The 17,469-nt window shown below is 40.4% G+C and overlaps 1 protein-coding gene and 1 long non-coding RNA gene across 10 annotated transcripts in view; one reads left to right on the forward strand and one right to left on the reverse strand.

The window, feature by feature from the left end:
* LOC113264306 (uncharacterized) lies at window positions 1-5,187 on the reverse strand. Of its 3 annotated transcripts, none has more exons than XR_008956668.1 (4): window positions 5,098-5,187; window positions 4,312-4,743; window positions 3,632-3,769; window positions 1-2,103 (listed from the first exon to the last, which is right to left on the reverse strand). It is a non-coding gene; the product is annotated as an uncharacterized LOC113264306 (long non-coding RNA). The 3 variants fall into 3 exon arrangements; XR_006410909.3 differs by having other exon boundaries at window positions 4,312-4,740; window positions 5,098-5,186; XR_008956667.1 differs by having other exon boundaries at window positions 3,986-4,740; window positions 5,098-5,186.
* ZNF322 (zinc finger protein 322) overlaps window positions 5,009-17,469 on the forward strand; it is a 23,336-nt gene continuing 10,875 nt past the window's right edge. For 2 of the 7 annotated variants that reach the window (XM_057304995.1, XM_048225531.2), the window contains exons 1-2: window positions 5,020-5,170; window positions 6,156-6,244. The gene's annotated coding sequence lies outside the window, so the exon portion shown is untranslated. Of the gene's footprint in view, window positions 5,315-6,155; window positions 6,245-17,469 lie in introns of all 7 variants that reach the window. The other 5 variants (XM_026511168.4, XM_026511169.4, XM_026511166.4 and 2 more) reach the window with 4 other exon arrangements.

A 17,469-nucleotide genomic window follows, 5' to 3' on the forward strand; every position in this document is an offset into this window, starting at 1 on the left:
ACTTGACAAAACAACCATTTATGTGACCCCCTCCTCCCCTTCCTCCACCCCCGTCCCCAGGTAACGTCCATATTCATCTTCTTCCGTAGGAACAGAACTTGCGAGTAGGTGTGGCTATGTGACTAAGGTCTGGTCAGTGAGATGCAGGTGGGCTCCCTGGGCTGCGGCTTCTTGGAGATTTCCTTTAATAAGAGCTGGCAACACCCTTTGCCTTTTCTTGTCTCTTCCTCCATCTTTCTGTCTGAAATCTGAATGTGATGATTAGAAATCCACCCACCAGATAAGGATGATAGAAAATGAACTGGAAGGAACCCGGGGCCCCGGAGACTTTGTGGAGCAAAGCCATCACCACAGCCACAGACCGCCTACCTCCGTTTGTAAAGCTTCCTCTGATCCCCCCGGGCAGAAACACCCTCTTCCTCCAATGTTCTTACTGCCCTTCGCAGGATCTTTCCTCTAATACATATCTTTACGAATTAAACTTTCTCTTATGCGCAGGGATTTACCCAAATCAAAGCCCATTCTGACTGACAGGCAGTGGGTACCGTGTTGAGGAGGAACCAAGCCTAACTTTTCGTTGCTTGGAAAAGAAAGTCACAGGTGATGGGTGTTACCTGCCTTGACTATGGCGGGGAGACCGGTAATAGGCCCATAGATTTGCCACCTCTGAACTCGGCGTATATCTATTTTATTTTTAACTATTTCTAAAGCGTAAGGAACCAATCTTTTCTTATTTTCTATTTCCAGTGCCCAAGTAGACTGGAGGGTAGGATGCAAACTGCATGACTTTTAAAGATAGAATGAGACCCCTGAATTAATGCTCCTGGCGAGGAGCGGCGGGGCTGCCAAGCCACATGGGCAGAAGCTGCGGGGGCCGCCGGGCCCGCACACCGGCCACAAACAGCACTCCATGGGCCAGCCGGGGGCAGGGGGAGCTGGGGTCAGCGAGGCACCCACAGAACAGGGAACAAGCACCAGCAGAGGTGGCCCCGCGCAGCTGCTCCCTTCCCCTGGTGACCAGCGGGAGACTCTGCAGGAGCCACTGCTGGACACCATGGAATACGGGGCCGGTGAGCCACACAGGACGCGACCGCTGCGGAGCAGGACATTGGGACATTCGCGCCTCTCTGGTCGCCACTGCAGGATCTGCAAGAAGCCGCAGAACAGACGCTTCCTCGCTCAGGCTTCTCAAGCCCGGGGCGCCGAGAGCGTAAGCACACGCGCATTCAGAGCACGCGGGGCCTGGCACGCCGTCCAGCCAAGGGAACAGACCGGTCAGAATCTCTAAAAGAAAGAGTTTTATTTGAGCCCAGCTTAGGCCAGCCGCCGGGGAAACAGGCTCTTCACAGGGCAGAAAACGTTCTGGAGAAGGAACAGTTTTTACAGGGTCCTATACTTTTTTGCATCTTGTGAGAGCTCAAAGGACGATAGATGGGCACACAGGCAGGAACGAGTTTTACTGCAAAGGAATGCCCGGAGCAGGAGCACTGACCGCTATCTCAAGGACAAGCTGGTTTTCCTTCAGGCCACTCATTTACAAAGCAGATGTGCAATGTATATGTCGTGGGCCATGCATTAGGCTTTCGGTTCAACAAAAGTTTATGCACCATTACACTAACTTAGAAAGAAATTAAAAATGGCTTCCCTTGTGTATGTGGTCTTTAGAGTTTTTCTCTCATCACCTTCCGTACAGCGGTGTCATTCAAAGCTTTTCCACACCCCGCGCACACCCCGGGGGCTCTGGAATGGCCCCACACTGCCTGGAGGAGGGCACCGTGTGGAGTGTGGTCGCTGAGGGATTCCAGGGCACGAACTGGGAGAAGGCCACGAAAGAGCCCAAACGCATCAAGACCATGTCTGAGTGAGCTCCTGCTTCTTTCCTCAAGTTGCAGCGATTGGGGCCGGCAGCTCTGCTGCCCCTGCTGCCCTTCAGTGCTGCTCGTGAACGTGGCTTGTGAATATGGGCCCAGGCAGCTGGTTCCACAGGCCAGGGGCCATCTTGACCTCTGTGGTTTGTTCCAGCTGCTCATTTCTTCCTCCTCAGCCCAGATTTGGACGCAGGCTAGTTGACATCCGTCTTTCTCTTCCCAGCTTTTATGTGACCTATTAGGAAAATAAATATTTTTAACAGTGCAGCAATTACTGTGGCTTAACAACAATAAAAAGATAAAATGAGACCCTCGAATTTGGCACCCGTGACAAGGCACTTTGAGGCACGTGCTCATTTTCCTCTTGCTTGGGAGTCCTTCAGTGCGAAAATCCGACTGCTCTAGAAAATCAAGAGATGAAGAACAGCAGTGCTGTTCTCCTGGAATTGTTGGACCATCAACATGGTGATGGTTGTTGGTGGTTACCTTTGGAGCAGACCAAACAAGAAATACTTTTGAGAGAATATAACTCCACTGAATCAGGGTTTTGGTGACTAATAGAACAAACTGGAAGCCTGATGAATATGGTACCTGTGGCTAGTTGGGATTCCTCCAAACCCTAAAAGGGTTTCTGAACAAGACCCAAGCAACGCAGATGTATTTTCCTTCCTCTGATCTCAGATCGCTTCTCTGGTTAAAGGATTGATTCTCCCCAGCATTTTAGAACCCAGCCTCTCCTATCTCCCGAGTGGCCTCAGATACCCCTTTTCTGAATCTTCATCCTCTCCACTGGCATTTTTCCTTTAGCAACTTAATAAAACCTCTTGCACCCTGAAGCTGTAGGCTTCCTTGTACTTCATTTCCCTCCTCCATAAGATGGGTTGTTGTGAGGATTAAACAGCAAAGGGTTCTTGGATACTTGAGTTAGTACATAGAAGGAGCTTATAACATGCCTAGAACATTGGAATTCCCAACTGATCTCTATAATAAATGACACTGCTGTCATCAGTCTTTTATTTGAAACTCTCCTCTCTTGGTTGCCCTGACCCATTTCTGTTTGTTCATTTTCCTCATAATTTGCTGGCTGCTCCTTCTTATTCTTTATCCTTATCTTCAGGTTTCCTGTTTTGCTTCTCTCTATATTTTAAAATAAAATCATCTTTCTACACAAATAATAAAAATAAAATAATCTTTCTCAAGATTTTCAGTTTGGAGATAATTCAGCTGTCTTACGAATGTTTTCCATTTCCTACAAGTCCATTAACTGAAATCACATTCAACTACCTCCTTTTTCCCATCTTCCACTCCAGTCCCATCTTCAACTCATCGCTTCTATTCTTTTAAGCTTCACCTCATATTTCATCCCCTCCAGAGTCTTTTCTGAAGTTTTCTCAAACAGATTCTTACCTAAGTTCTCCTTCTCTATGCTCCCAGACTATGTCATGTAACTTTTACCTCTACAACACCACTCATGACACCTGCTGTCTCCATGCTAGGGTGTGAGACATTAGAGGAATGGGACTGAGTCTCACCTGTCTTTAAAGTCCTCAAATCTAATATAGAGTCACACAAATTGGTAGTGCTCCATAAACATTTGTTGAGTGAATGAAGCAATAAATAAAATGAGCACTCTGATTGCGCCAATGTGTCTTGAAAGAAAACGCTGAAGAGTTCACCACGTATTGAGACCTTCTCACATGCAGTGCGGGGATCAAAAGCATTTGCTTGATTTTTATTCCAGTACTTTCCCACAGTACACTCACCACTATCGAGGTAGCTGTACAAGGAGAGTGGTTGCAAGCACAGGCTCTGGTATCCGGCTGTTCATCTTTCAGCTTCACCAGTAATTACGTGTGTGACCTTGAGCAAGTCACTTAATTTCTGTGCACACCAGTTCCCTCCTTAGAGAAACATAATAACGCATATCAGAATTTTTCTTACAAGGTAATGAGATAACACATGTAAAGTGTTTAGAACAGGGTCTGGAACATACCACATATACAAGTTAAAAATTATTATTTCAAATATTAAGACGACTCTGGATAGAGTATTTTGGCCTTACATCGTTTTCATTAAAAACAAATACCAAACTATGGGGCACCTGGATGGCTCAGTACCTTAAGAGACCCACTCTTGATTCTGGCTCAGGTCATGATCTCAGGGTCCTTAGATCAAATCCCCGGTGGCCGTCCCCTCTCAGTGAAAGTCTGCTTGAGGTTCTCTGTCTCCCTCTCCCCCTTCCCCTACTTGCATGCTAAATAAATACATAAAAATCTTTTTAAAAAACATTAATCTAAAATAAACTGCCACTCCCCTGGAGAATTCCAGAATTAGAAACATGATTGGTTAACCCTGAAGGCGTGCCTGGTAAAACGCTGATGATGTTCTCACCGCTCCCCCATCCCCATCCCTGGCTCACAATCGAATTCCCTGGCTGCATTACCCAGGCTTTATTCCTTTATTTTCTCAGTATTCATCCTTCCTCTTTGCTGAGGGCTTTTTTTAAAAAACTTGTGTTCACTGAACAACTGAGCAGGGAAAACAGATCTCCATTGATATTTCACTCTGAAGGGAATTTCTGCTCCAACCCGAACAGAAGTGATTACTCTTCGTTCATTCCAGCCCAGAGACGGGACTGGGGACCCTCCTGATGCCAGCGCAGCCGTGGCCTCTGCGGCACCTGCCTCCACCTGCACGAGGCCGCCACCACCCCGGGTAAAGCATTTCCTCCGTCTCGCCGGCCACATCTTCGCTGACCGAGCGCTTCCGCTGCGCTTCGGGATCCTCCATTTCTCCCGGATCCTTCGGGGTGTTTTTCTCAGGGTCGGCGTTCGTCCCCGTGACGCTACTTCTGGCTCGAGTCCTCTTTTAACTGCTTTGAGGAAAGAGCACAGGAGTCAGACACTGTGATATAATCAACGTTGTTTCTTCTTAGACAAAGTGGCAGGGGAGGCCTCCCCTCAGCCCAGGACCCCGCAGCCTCCCGCACGCTCCCCAGTTCCCGGCCCGCTCCGCCCTGAACCGCCGAGGGCCTGGAGCGCAGGCGCCCCCGGGCCCCGCCCCGTCACCGGGGCTCAGCCCCCATTGGCCCAGAGGCCGGGGGCGGGGCGCCCCGGCCTCCGAAGCAGGGGTGGTCATGTGACTCGCGGGGGCGGGGCTGCGCCGGCCGCTTCCCAGGCTGGCTGAAAGGGCTCGCGTAGCCGGCCTTGTCGGCCCTTAAAGCGCTCACCGGGCGGCCTGGCCCCAACTCCCCTCCCGAGCCGCGCAAAGGGAGCTGCTCCTGGCTCTCGTCGGCCCCCCAGGTTTGCTTTCCTTCTTTTCCCGGAGGTGGGCCCTGAGGTCCACCGCCGCGAAGCCTGCGGCCGCCGGGAAGCCCAAACCCGAGAGTCCGGAGACTAACCGGAAGTGCGGTCCCAGGCGGAGGGGCGGTGCCGGCTGCCGCCGGGGTAAGCGCGGCCCGCGGGGCCTGGGAGGGGCGCGGCCGCGGGGCCCGGGGGAGGGGGAGGGGCGCGGCGGGACCAGAAACCATCCCCCTCCCGCCCTCCTCGGCCCCCCGGCCTGCGCAGGGGAGAGCAGCTCCTGCCGCTCGCCGCCGAGCGGGGTCCGGTACCCCCACCCCCCAAGACGGCGGACCGAGAGGCGGTCAATGAAAAGTTGAAAGAAGAGCCGCTGAGCACGACCGTTCTTGGAGAGAGAATAGTAAACATTACCAGGCACTTTTCTAAGCGATCTGTATCTCTCATACTGGGAGAAACCCAAAGACATTGAAGTCCCCCCACCATCTTTAAGACAGAGATTAGTTAGGTTGTACTCAAATCTATATACAGAAGATTGTTCAAACATTTCATGACCACGGTTTGGAAAACTGCACTATATGTAACATTTATATGCACTTACCAACCACGTCTTGGGGTTTATAGTGGTAGAAGAATGGGTCCTTGGCCTTAGAAGTTGAGGTAATGCAAACAAAAAACAATCAGCAGAAAGAAAAATTTAAACGAACAAGGAAAACGGGACTCAGGGCTTTCTTAAGTTAAAGTTAGCTAGCCATTATCCAGAAGGATTCTTGATGTTTTATCTAGTGCTACTTGAGAAGGAAGTGATGGCTACCAGTGGCAGCTACTTCTTGCAGGAGAAACAGAATGTAAGCAAATGTGGGAAGAGGTAAGATGTGGTTGAAGGATGCCCACTGAGGACTAAATGAGACCGATATTTAGATGTCCAGCTCTAGAAAAAATAAAAATTTCAGAAAATTACAAATTTTGACATTATTGATTTTTCCTCTAGGAGAGGGAAGAATTAAGTGTTACAAATACTTATGGACTAGAGACCTTTTGAAGCCAAAAGGAAGACGGTCTTGAGTCTTCGTTGTTATGGTAAGTGACATACCAGGCTGTATGTTTCTGTATACATGTGGATTTTGGAGCAGTTGGTGAGGGTTACTAGGGGAGGGCAAGAAGGATTGGGAGAATATAACATGAAAAAGGGATTGATACTTTCTTAGCTCCTGAGGTAGCAGAGTGATAAAACAATCCCGTTCCACCAATTTGAGTGTATTTTCTCCTTGTTTCCAACATGTGTATTCACAGTAGGCTTGTAGTAATTGCTTCCTGATTGATTTGCTGCCCAAAAAAAGGCGGTATGCCCAAAGCTTAGGCTCCATAGTTAGAAGATTGAAATTTAAATCATGGCTGTGCTAATTACTAGCTGTGAGTTCTTGGGTAAGTATTTAATTGCCCTAAGCATCGGGTTTTCTGTTAAGTGCAAGTATTGGTATTAATACCTATTTTACAGAGTTCTTGGGCAGATTAAATGAGGCAATCCATGCAATCAATGAAAAATAAATGAGATAACCCCTCGCCTCTGGCCTGATGCAGTAAGCATTATTTATTTTTTAGATTAATGCTTTATCGGCTTTGCTTGTCCCATACATCCTTTAACTGTAAGAATAACCTTGAGCTTTGAAGTTCTATACTCAGCTTCTCTGCTTGGACTTTTATTGTTGCCTGTTTATTCTGCACACTCTGTCCCTAGCCATGGAAGGGAGAACCAGCCTCTTCCTAGGGTGAGGTAGGAAAAACCTCTTGGAGGAGGGTACCCTGGTGGGCCAGCAAGGGCTACTAGCCTAGCCTGTTGTATTGCTAGGGGGGCTCTAAGGATTATGGTGGTCCTTTTTTTGCTGCGGTATTTATCATATTTTTCATTCATTCAACAAAGGTATTCTAGAGTCTAGGGATATTGTAGTGAACAAAAGACTAAGTCCTAACCCTAATGGAAGTTACATCCTAGTAGGAGAGAGAAATTAACAGATGTAAAAACATGCCACAAAGTTGGATGATGATGACTGCTACGAAGAGAAATAAAATAGGATAAGAGAACACAGCTGTTTGGTATAAAGTAGTCAGGGTGTGCCTCCTTTTGAGGAATTAATTTTCAGGCAGAGACTTGGGTCAAATAAAGAAGCAAGCTACCTGGGGGAAGAATATTCCTGGCAGAAGGAACAAGTGCAGACTGAGGTGGCTTGTGAGGCTAAAGATAGGCGGAGGTGCCTCATTATATGGAACAGTGAGAACCGGGTTTTATTCTGAGTTTGATAGGAAACATTTATAATATCTTGAACTAGGGAAGTGTCATGGTCTACTTTAAGTTTTGACAACCAGACTATATTTTATTTTCTAGGTGCTGACATCTAGAAGACTTAGATGAGAATAAGAAAATGATTTCCTTTTTTTCTTTTTTTTGGATGCCCCACAGTTTATTGGCTACTTTGGGCAAATATGATAGCCTGGGGTGATAACTAGAATACTTTATTTCTACTCTGCTTTCCTTTTTACCTGAGCAGTAATACAAATTTTAAAAGACAAAAGCTTCCATAAACCCACTATCTTATACCAGCTATTTGTCTATATGCCTGCATATCTTTACTTAGTAGTGATTCTGAATTTTTCCTTTTCCTCCTAACATTTCTCCATAAATGTTTTTCTAGTTTTTTCATAATCTCCATATTCATTATTAACTGGCTGAGTTATTTTATTGTTCATGATTTAGTTAATTATTTTATATGGATTTTGATCAAGGCTTTACAGAAGAGGCAGGTGCAGAGGGTGAACTCGGTAAATAGAGTTTTTGTGTGTGTGTGAAGATGGAATTCAGAAAATAGCAGAACCTGTCATTTATCGAGTGGGTATCTGTTGAGACACAGGCCCTGAGCTGAGTCCTTTAGTGGCGACATCTGCGTTCTCGTGGCAGCTCCGTGAGGCATGTAGTAGTATCTTACCTATTTTATCAGAGGAGAAATTGAAGCTGAAGGAAGTTAAGTAATTTATCCAAGTTCTTGCAGCTACAGAGGAGCACAGTGGGAATTTGAACCAAAATCTGATTCCAGAACTTGAACATTCAGTTTTAACTAGCATAATATATCAACTCTCAGCTGCCATGTTCTTTAAAGAACAAATTAAAATACCTTTTAATTTTGAAATAATTTCAGGCTTATGAAAAAGTCGCAAAATAGTACAAAGATTATTCATATACCCTTTGTCCGTGGTCCTAAATGTTAACGTTTTACTATATTCGCTTTATGATTCTGTGTGTCTCTGTTTACACATACATAATACGTTTTTCTCTGAACCTTTTGAGAGTAAGTTATAGACCTAATGATTCTTCTCAAACTATGAGGGAATTAAGCCCTCAAGTCTTATGACATGCTAAGCCCTAAAGTCTTAAGAGAATTAAGCCCTAAAGTCCTAAGGTATGTAATGAATTAACTTCTCTCCTACGCATGTACAGTGCTCCTAGCTACATACCATCCTTGGAAGAATTAAAAAAACAATTACTCAAATCATTTTCTATAGGGCTTCATTCTTTCCCAGAACCCCAGTTAAGAATGCCTGTCCTAAAATATACAACAGTGTATTTCCTAAAAACAAGGCTGTTCTCTTACTATTACAACTATCAAAGTCAGGAAATTAACACTCAAAATACTATTATCTTATTCAAATTGAGCCAGTTCTTCCACTAGTGTCCTTTTCAGGAAAAGGAAAAAACAGTTTTTGTTGTCCAAGATCAATGCATCATTCCCCATTTCATTTAAATGTCATGTCCTTATTGTGGAATATATATCCTCAGACTTTGTCTTTTATAACCTGGACCTTTTTTTTTTTTAAGATTGTATTTATTTATTTGAGAGAGAGAGGGCACAAGCAGGGGGAGGGGCAGAGGGAAAGAGAAGCAGACTCCTCCCAGGACCCTGGGATCATGACCTCAGCCAAAGCAGATGCTTAACTGACTGAACCACCCAGGTGCTCCATTGACTTTTTTTTTTTTTTTAAAGTTTAGGCCATGTATTTAATAGAGTTTGTCTCAACTTGGGTTTGCCTGATGTTTCCTCATAATTAGGTTCAGGTTATACATTTTTGGCAAGATAGCACAGAAGTGATGTTCTGTTCTGTTCTTTACATTCTATTAGGCAAATTGGACACCATGTTACTGGTAATGGTAACTTTGATCACTTGGTTAAGGTGGTGTCTTCCAGATTTCTGTACTGTGAAGTGACTCTTCTGGTCTCTGTAATTATTAAAGAACTAGTAGGGAGATATTTTCAGATTGTGTAAATATCCTGATCTCATAAACTTTTCACCCACAGATTTTTACCTGAAACAATTAAATATTCTTCCTTTGATTGGACATGGTGATTTTTAAAATTCCATCATTTCTTCTACATTTAATTGTTGGCTTTTTTAATATAAGAAAAACTCTTCTCCATCTTTATTCACTTTTTTTTTTCGATCTGTATAGATTCATGGCTTCTTACTGTGTTACTAACTTATCGCGGTTACTGTTTATCTTGATGTTCTGTTTGCTCCAGATTTGTACAGTAGCAGCCCATTTAACGTGGCTTCTGGGTCCATTTGGCACATTGTCACCACTTTTTGAGCACTTCCTTATCCTCTGGCACAGCAAGATGTTCTGGGTTCATCTTGTACTTTCTGAGCCATTTCTCCCAGGAGCCCTGATAGCTTTCAGTGGAGAATGGTGTTTAGAAACCAAGACCTCAATGTATGGTATGCTCATTACTACTGAGATTTCATTCTTTTTATGATCTTTCAGCAGATGTTACTAGAAAAATAAAATGAACACACACTTTGACACATACACGTATTTCTATTTTTTCTTTATATACTGTAAAACCTGGGCGTCGTACTGATACTTCTAACTCCAGTTAAACACTACAGGGTTCATTCTTGTCTTTCCCTTTTCTATATTTATAACTCCCTTCTCTGACAATGAGGAGTCTGTGTGCCATTTTACCCATAGTATATTTACTCATTTGTTCAGTCCTAAGGTAGACATTAAGCAGTATATCTTTACTACCTTGGGGAGGAAAAAACCCTTCTAATGAGAATTCAGTAATTGTTTATAGTTCTTTTTATCTTTAGCTTGAGTTTATATAGTCCTGATACTGTATTAAAGTACTATTTGAGTTATTTGAGGGTTTTTTTTCCCCTTCTGGGTGTTGTGTTATTCATTTGAAACACAGACTCATTTGTTTTTGTTTGTATTACATTTTAACATTTCTCTCTAGTATCTTGTCTATTTATTTATTGAATATGTGAAATGTAACAGTTCTAAAAGTAAAAATGTTGTGTGTGTTACAAAAATGTATAGTCCTAGAAGTGTGACTCTCCCTCCCTCCACCTGTTTACACCAGTTCCACATGTCCTTTTAATACCATTTCACCTACCTTGTGATGATAACCACAGTCATTAGTTTCTCTTACCTTTTCCAAATTTCTTTTTGGCCAAATGAATAGATACATGTGTAGTTGTTTGTTTTGTAAAGATTTTATTTATTTATTTATTATTTTAGAGAGAGAGTGCACTAGCAGGGGGAGGGGCAGAAGGAGAGAGAACCCCAAGCAGGCTCCACACTCAGCACGAATCCCGATATGGGCTTGGTCCCACGACACTGAGATCATGACCTGAGCCAAAACCAAGAGTCACGCTACTCAGGCTCCCACAGATAACATGTGTAGTTTTTTATTTCTACTACATTCTTATACAAAATATAGCATACTTTTTTATACCATTATTTTTTTAAATTTACGGTACGTCCGGAAAATCACTGCACATCAGTTCATAAAGGTTTTCTTCATTCTTTTACAGCTTCATAGTACTCTGTTATACGTGCATATCTCAAGTTTGTTCAGCCATTTTCTTACATATGGGCATTTAAGTTTTAAATATTTTCAAATTATAAACATTGCTACAGTGAATAGCTTTATACTTGTATATTTTTATATTGTTGGAGGTGTATCTTCAGAGTCAATTTCTAGAAATGGGATTCTGAGTCAGATAAAATGCATGTCTAGTATTACTAGATGTTGTCAGATTCCCCTCCAGAGAGTTGTACCAATTGACTTTCCGTCTAGCAACATAGGAGAGTGTCTGTTTCCCCACAGTTTTGACAACAGGATGTGTTGTCATGCTTTTCAATGTATGAGAACTTGATTGGTGAGAAACAGTATTTCACATGCCCTTTTCAATTATTTCGTTTTTTATAATAGCCCTTTTTTTAGAGTACTTAGGTTCACAGCAGAATTGAGTAGAGAGTACATATTGTTGCCGTATGTCCTCTGCCAGCCCCCACCCGGCCACCCTGGCCTCTCCAGCTATCAACATCTCAGCCCAGAGTGGTACATTTGTTACAACTGGTGAATCTGCATTGAGATACCATTGCCACCCAGAGGCCATGATGTACTTTAGTGTTCATTCTTTGTGTTGTACGTTCTGTGGGTTTTGACAAATGTAAAATGACGAGTATCACCGTTTATAGTGTCAAACGGGAGTTTCACTGCCCTGACAATCCTGTGTTTCATTTATTCACACCCCCCCACCCCTGACAACCACTGATCTTTTTCACTGATTCCATAGTTGCCTCTTCTAGAATGTCACGTACTTGGGATTGGACAGTTTGTGGCCTTTTCAGACTGGTTTCTCTCACTTAGCAATATGCATATAAGGTTTCTCCATGTCTTTCCATGGCTAGACAGCTCACTTCCGTTGTAGCGGTGCTGAGCAAGCTGGCACTGCCTGGGTGTAGCAGTTTATTTACCGTTTTGTTGACTGCGGGACATGTTAGTTGCTTTCCAGTTCTGGCAATTATGAATAGAGCTGCTATAAACATCCTTGTGCAGGGTTTTGTGTGGACATACATTTTCAGCTCCTTTGGGTAAGTACTAAGGAGCACAGTTGCTGGATTGTATGGTAAGAGTATGTTTAGTTTTCCAAGGTGGCTGTACCGTATTGCATTCCCATTGCTTCGTATCCTTATTGGAATTTAGTATTGTCAGTGTATTGGATTTTGGTCATTATGTGTCTGAGTTTTTTTAAAGATTTTATTTATTTATTTGAGAGAGAGCTTGCACACAAATGGGGGGGGAGGGCCAGAGGGAGAGGAAGAAGCAGACTCCCTGCTGAGCAGGGAGCCCGGAGGAAGGGGCTTGATCCTAGGACCCCAGGATCATGACCTGAGCTGAAGGCAGGCATTTAACCAAGTAAGCCACCCAGGCGCCCCGGGTTTCGGTCATTATAATTTATAATAGGAGCTCATTGTTTTAACTGTCCGTTCCTTAATGACATACAGTGTTGAGCATCTTTTCATATGTTTATTTGCCATCTGTACATCTTCTTTGGTGAGGTGTCCGTTTAGATCTTTTCCCCATTTTTTAATCAGGTTGTTCCTTGTTGTGTTTTAGGAGTATATAAATATATTGTATATTTTTGATGACAGTCCTTTATCAGATGTTTTTTGCAAATACTTCTCCCAGTCTGTGGCTTTAGACTGTGTCTTTCGCAAAACAGAAGTTTTTAACTTTAATAAAATCCAGATTCTTACTTCTTTTAAAGACTATGCCTTCCTTTGGTGTTATGTCTAAGAAGTCATCATTGTCTTTATTTTCCCCCATGTTATCTTCTAGGAGTTTTATAGTTTTGTGTTTTATATTTAAGTCTATGATCTATATTGAGTTAATTTTTGTGAAAGGTATAAAGTCTTTGTCTATTTCATGTTTTTGCATGTCGCTATCCAGTTGTTTCAGTACCATTTGTTGAAAAGACTTGTCTTTCTTCATTGTATTGCCTTTGCTCCTCTGTCAAAATATCAGTTGACTGTATTTATGTGAGTCTGTTTCTGGACTCTGTACCACTGATCTGTTTATTCTTTTACCAATACCACACTGGGTTACAGTAGCATTGTAGTAAGTCTTGAAGTTGAATAGTGTCAGTCCTCCCAGTTTTGTTCTCTTTCAATATTGTGTTGGCTTATTCTGGGTCCTTTGCTCTCGTATAAACTTTATAGAGTCAGCATGTTAATATCAATAAAATAATCTGGCGTATTGATTGGAATTGAGTTCCGTCTATAGATCCAAGATAGGAAGAATTGTCATCTTGACAAGGTAGTACATGTTCATGGATAGGAAGACTATCTGTTCATTTATTTCATTCTTTCTTAATTTCTTTCATCAGAGTTTTATGTTTTCTTCATACAGATCTCGTTAGTTTTATATGTATTTCATTTTCATTTTGCAGAGGTGCTAATGATATTGTGTTTTTAACTTGAAATTCCAGTCTTTTATTGCTGGTATGGAAGAAAGTGGTTGCCTTTTGTATATTAACCTATCCTGCGTGCTTGCTATAATTGCTTAATTAGTTCCATTTTTGTTGTTGTTGATACTTTTGTATTTTCTACACTGACAATCATGTGGTCTGTAAGCAAAGGCAGTTTTTTAATTTTTCCCCCCATTCTGTGTTTTTATTTCCTCCTCTTGTCTTACTGTATTATCTGAGACTTCCTGTATGATGTTGAAAAGAAATGGTAAGAAGGGACATCCTTACTTTGTTCCTCATCTTAGCTAGAAAGGTTCTAGTTTCTCACCATTAAGTATAATATTAGCTGTAGTTTTCTTGTATTCTTTATCAATTTGATGAAGTTCATCTCTATTCCTAGGTATTTCATGTGCTTTAATTTTGAATTTCTCTAAATATAAGTGAGATTGAACATCTTTACATATGTTTAAGGAACATTTTTTTCTATTTTGTGTGAGTATTGTCTTTTGCCTATTTTTCTCAGGTTTTTGGTGTTTTCTCTCAATTTTTAAAAGATTTTTATATAATAGATATATTATTTATCTCAAATATATGTTACAAATTTTTCTCTCAGTTTGTCCATTGACTTTTGACTTTGTTCTTTTTACATGCAAAATGTTTTTAATTTAGTCAAGTGGTCAGTCTTGTGTAATAAGCCAAAAAACCTTTCTGTATGCTGATATTACCTGTATATTCAGTACCATATTGTTTCAGTTTATAAATTTAGATCTTTGATCAATGTGGAGTTGATTTTGGTATATGGTGTGGGGTATAGATCAAATTGTATCAGTTTTCATGTGACTATCCTGATATTCTAACATTGTTTATTAAGAAGTTCATTTTTTCCCTGGTGATTTGAAATATCACTCTTATTGCATACTAAATTTCTGTGTATGTTTGTACCTATTTCTGGATTTTCTGTTGTATTCCACTTATCTTTTTATGTATTCATGTACCAGAACCACATTTTTTTAATATTAGAGGCTTTATAGCACCCTTCAACCTTTCTTTTCATTGTTTCCTGGCTTTTCTTGCATGTTGGTTTTTCTAAGCGAATTTGAGTAATAACTGTAGTTCAGGCATTGTTGGTTTTTCTGTAAAGGGTCAGAAAGCATATACGTTAGGCTTTGGGGGCCATATGGTCTTCAACTATTTAATTCTGCCATTTGAGAAAGAAGCCATGAACAATACATTCATGAATAAGTGTTACCTTGTTTCAGTAAAACTGTATAAAAACAGGCTGCAGGCCAGAATTGACTTGCGGGCCATCATTTGTCCACTTTTGGTTTAGTTCATGAAGAAGCTTATTATTTTTGTTGCAGTTGTATTCATAAATCTTCTAGGAGGAACTAACATCATTATACTGAATCATTCTATACAAGAACAAAAGATATCTTTCCATTTGTTCAGGTCTACTTTTGGGTCTTTTGGTAGTGTTTAAAAGTTTTCCTCTTCTTCATTTTACATAATTACATAATTTACATAATTATTGTTTAATTTATCTTTAAGTATTTCATAGTTTTGTTTGTTGTACCAGGAGTATTCTCTATCTGTGCTCTAGTTGGTTGTTACTTGTGTACAGAAAAGGGCTGTTCATTTCTATGTGTGAGTTTTATATCCTGCTGCCTTACTGAATTCCTTTGAGTCAGTTTTAATGTTGATTCTCTCTAGGGTTTTCTAATTATACCCTCCTATATCCAAACAGATATAATTTTCTCTCTTTTCTATTCTTACACTGCTAATTGATTTTTTATTTTCTAATTGCATTGGCTAATACTTCCAGTTCAGAGTTTAATAACAGAAGAAATAGGGGTCATTCTTGACTTGTTCCTGATCTTATCGGAAATGACTAGTTTTTCTCACTTAGGTACTGGCTGTTAGTCTAAAGAATGTATATTTTATCATTTTAAAGGAAGTATTCATTAATTCCTACTTTCTTGAGTATTTTCATCAGGAATGGTTGTTGATTTCTGTTGTGAGTTCCTTCAGCATCTATGAAGATAATCATGATTTGTCTCCGTAGACCTGTTAATATGTGTTATTATATTCATGGATTTCCTGATATTTAACAAGTCTTACATTCCCTGAATAACTCCTACTTTGTTGTGGTATGTTACTTTTCTTAATGTGGTTTTAGATTTTTATTAGTATTTCTCACACTAATACTGGACTATAAACATTTTTATACTCTTCATCAGGTTTAGTTGTCAGTCTTAAACTTTTTTCACAAAAGACTAGAAGTTTTTCTTCATTTTTAATGCTCTAGAAAACATTTTTGAAGCACTGGGTTTATTTGGTCTTCGTAAGTTTGTTAGACTACCCTTACGAAATGATCTAGATTTAGTGCTTTTTGTGGGATAATTCCATAATGACTTTCTATTTATTCTGTGCATATTACTGTTTTAAAACTTTCTGTCTCTGATAGGGGTGATTTTGGTGAAAAAAACTCAGTCTGCTTCATAGGTTATCACATGTATTTGTGGAGAAGTCTCCAGAGTGATCTGTGAAGTGTATGTGGGGCTTTTTGTTTGTTTTATTTATTTAATCCTTATCTTTTCCTTTTTTGTAAATACGTACTTTCTCTTTTTCTTCATTAAGTTAGCTAATAATTTATCATTTCTTTAAGCTTTCCCAAGTAGGATTTTGATTTATAATTAGGTTGTTTTCTCTTTAGTTCACTAATTTCCATTTTTATTTTCTTCCTTAATTTCTTTTGATTTACCTTTTTCTTTGCTCTTTGATCTGAGAATCTAGTTTGTTCACTTAATCCTTTTTATTGATATAAAAGTATTAAGACTATAAATATTCCTTGATCACTGCTTTAAATTTTTTTCATAGATTATAATCTGTAATAGTTTTAATTATCAGTATTGAGAAATTTTGTTTCATCTCCCCATTTGCTGAAGAGTTGTTTTAAGTTTATTTTCCCCATTTAGGTGAGGCTTTTTAAATTTGGTATTTTAATAAATTTTTAGTTTCATGTCACTTTATGGAACTTACTGATGCTGTCTCTATAACCTAATATATTATATGACAGAATTCTGTGACTGATCCATGTGTGCTTGAGAAGAAAGTTTCCTTCCTATTATGAGGGTGTAAGTTTCAGTAGCTATCAGTAAGACTTGCTAATTAGATTCTCTAGGTCTTCTGCATCGTTACTTACTTTTGTTCTGTATGTCTTTATACTGATAGTGGTATGTTGTTTTATTAATGTTTTTGTCTGTATTTCTTGTTATCTTTTGTAGTTTTTGCTTTGTAAGGATGACTGCTGTGTAATTTGGTTCAAAACCATAACTTTACAAGCTATATTATGTATGATTATGATTTTTAACATTAAAAAGTGTCCTTTATCATGTTTAATGTTTTTCAGCCTGAATTCTCCTCTTCCTGATATCTTGAACACAAGGCCTTCTTTTATTGCTTCTCTTTGCCTGTATTCCTTTTTCTGTCCCTTTAGGATGAGCCTTTCTGAATCTTTAAGAGTCTCTTGTATTTAGCATATAGTTGGGTCTTCGTGAGCCCTGGTAAAAACATTTGAATAGGTGAGCCAAACTCATTCGCATGTACTGATATGATTGATAAGTTTCGTCTCAGCACGATCATGTTAGTTTTATTTGTCCTGTTTTTTCAGCCACTTGTTGTGTTTTCATTGCTCTTTCATTATAAATTTTTTTAGAATGTTTGATTTTTGTTACCGTGGCTACCATTGAACATAGATCTTTTGTAATGCCTTAGTCCCATTTTCTTATTTAGCCTTTAATTGTCTGGTTTTTCAGTTTTCAGTAGTATCCTTTAACCCCTGCCTGCCATTAATGCAATGACCAGTGAGGTTATTTTAGTTTGTTGTCTTCTCCTCCCAGTTGGATTATGTCTGTCTTATTAGAGTACATGTGTAGCAAGACTGCTAATCAGCGACACTTTGCTGCTTTTGCCATTGTGGTAAAGTTTTGTGGATTTTT

This window comes from Ursus arctos, unplaced genomic scaffold (genome assembly GCF_023065955.2).
Source record: "Ursus arctos isolate Adak ecotype North America unplaced genomic scaffold, UrsArc2.0 scaffold_31, whole genome shotgun sequence".
Lineage (NCBI taxonomy): Eukaryota > Metazoa > Chordata > Mammalia > Carnivora > Ursidae > Ursus > Ursus arctos.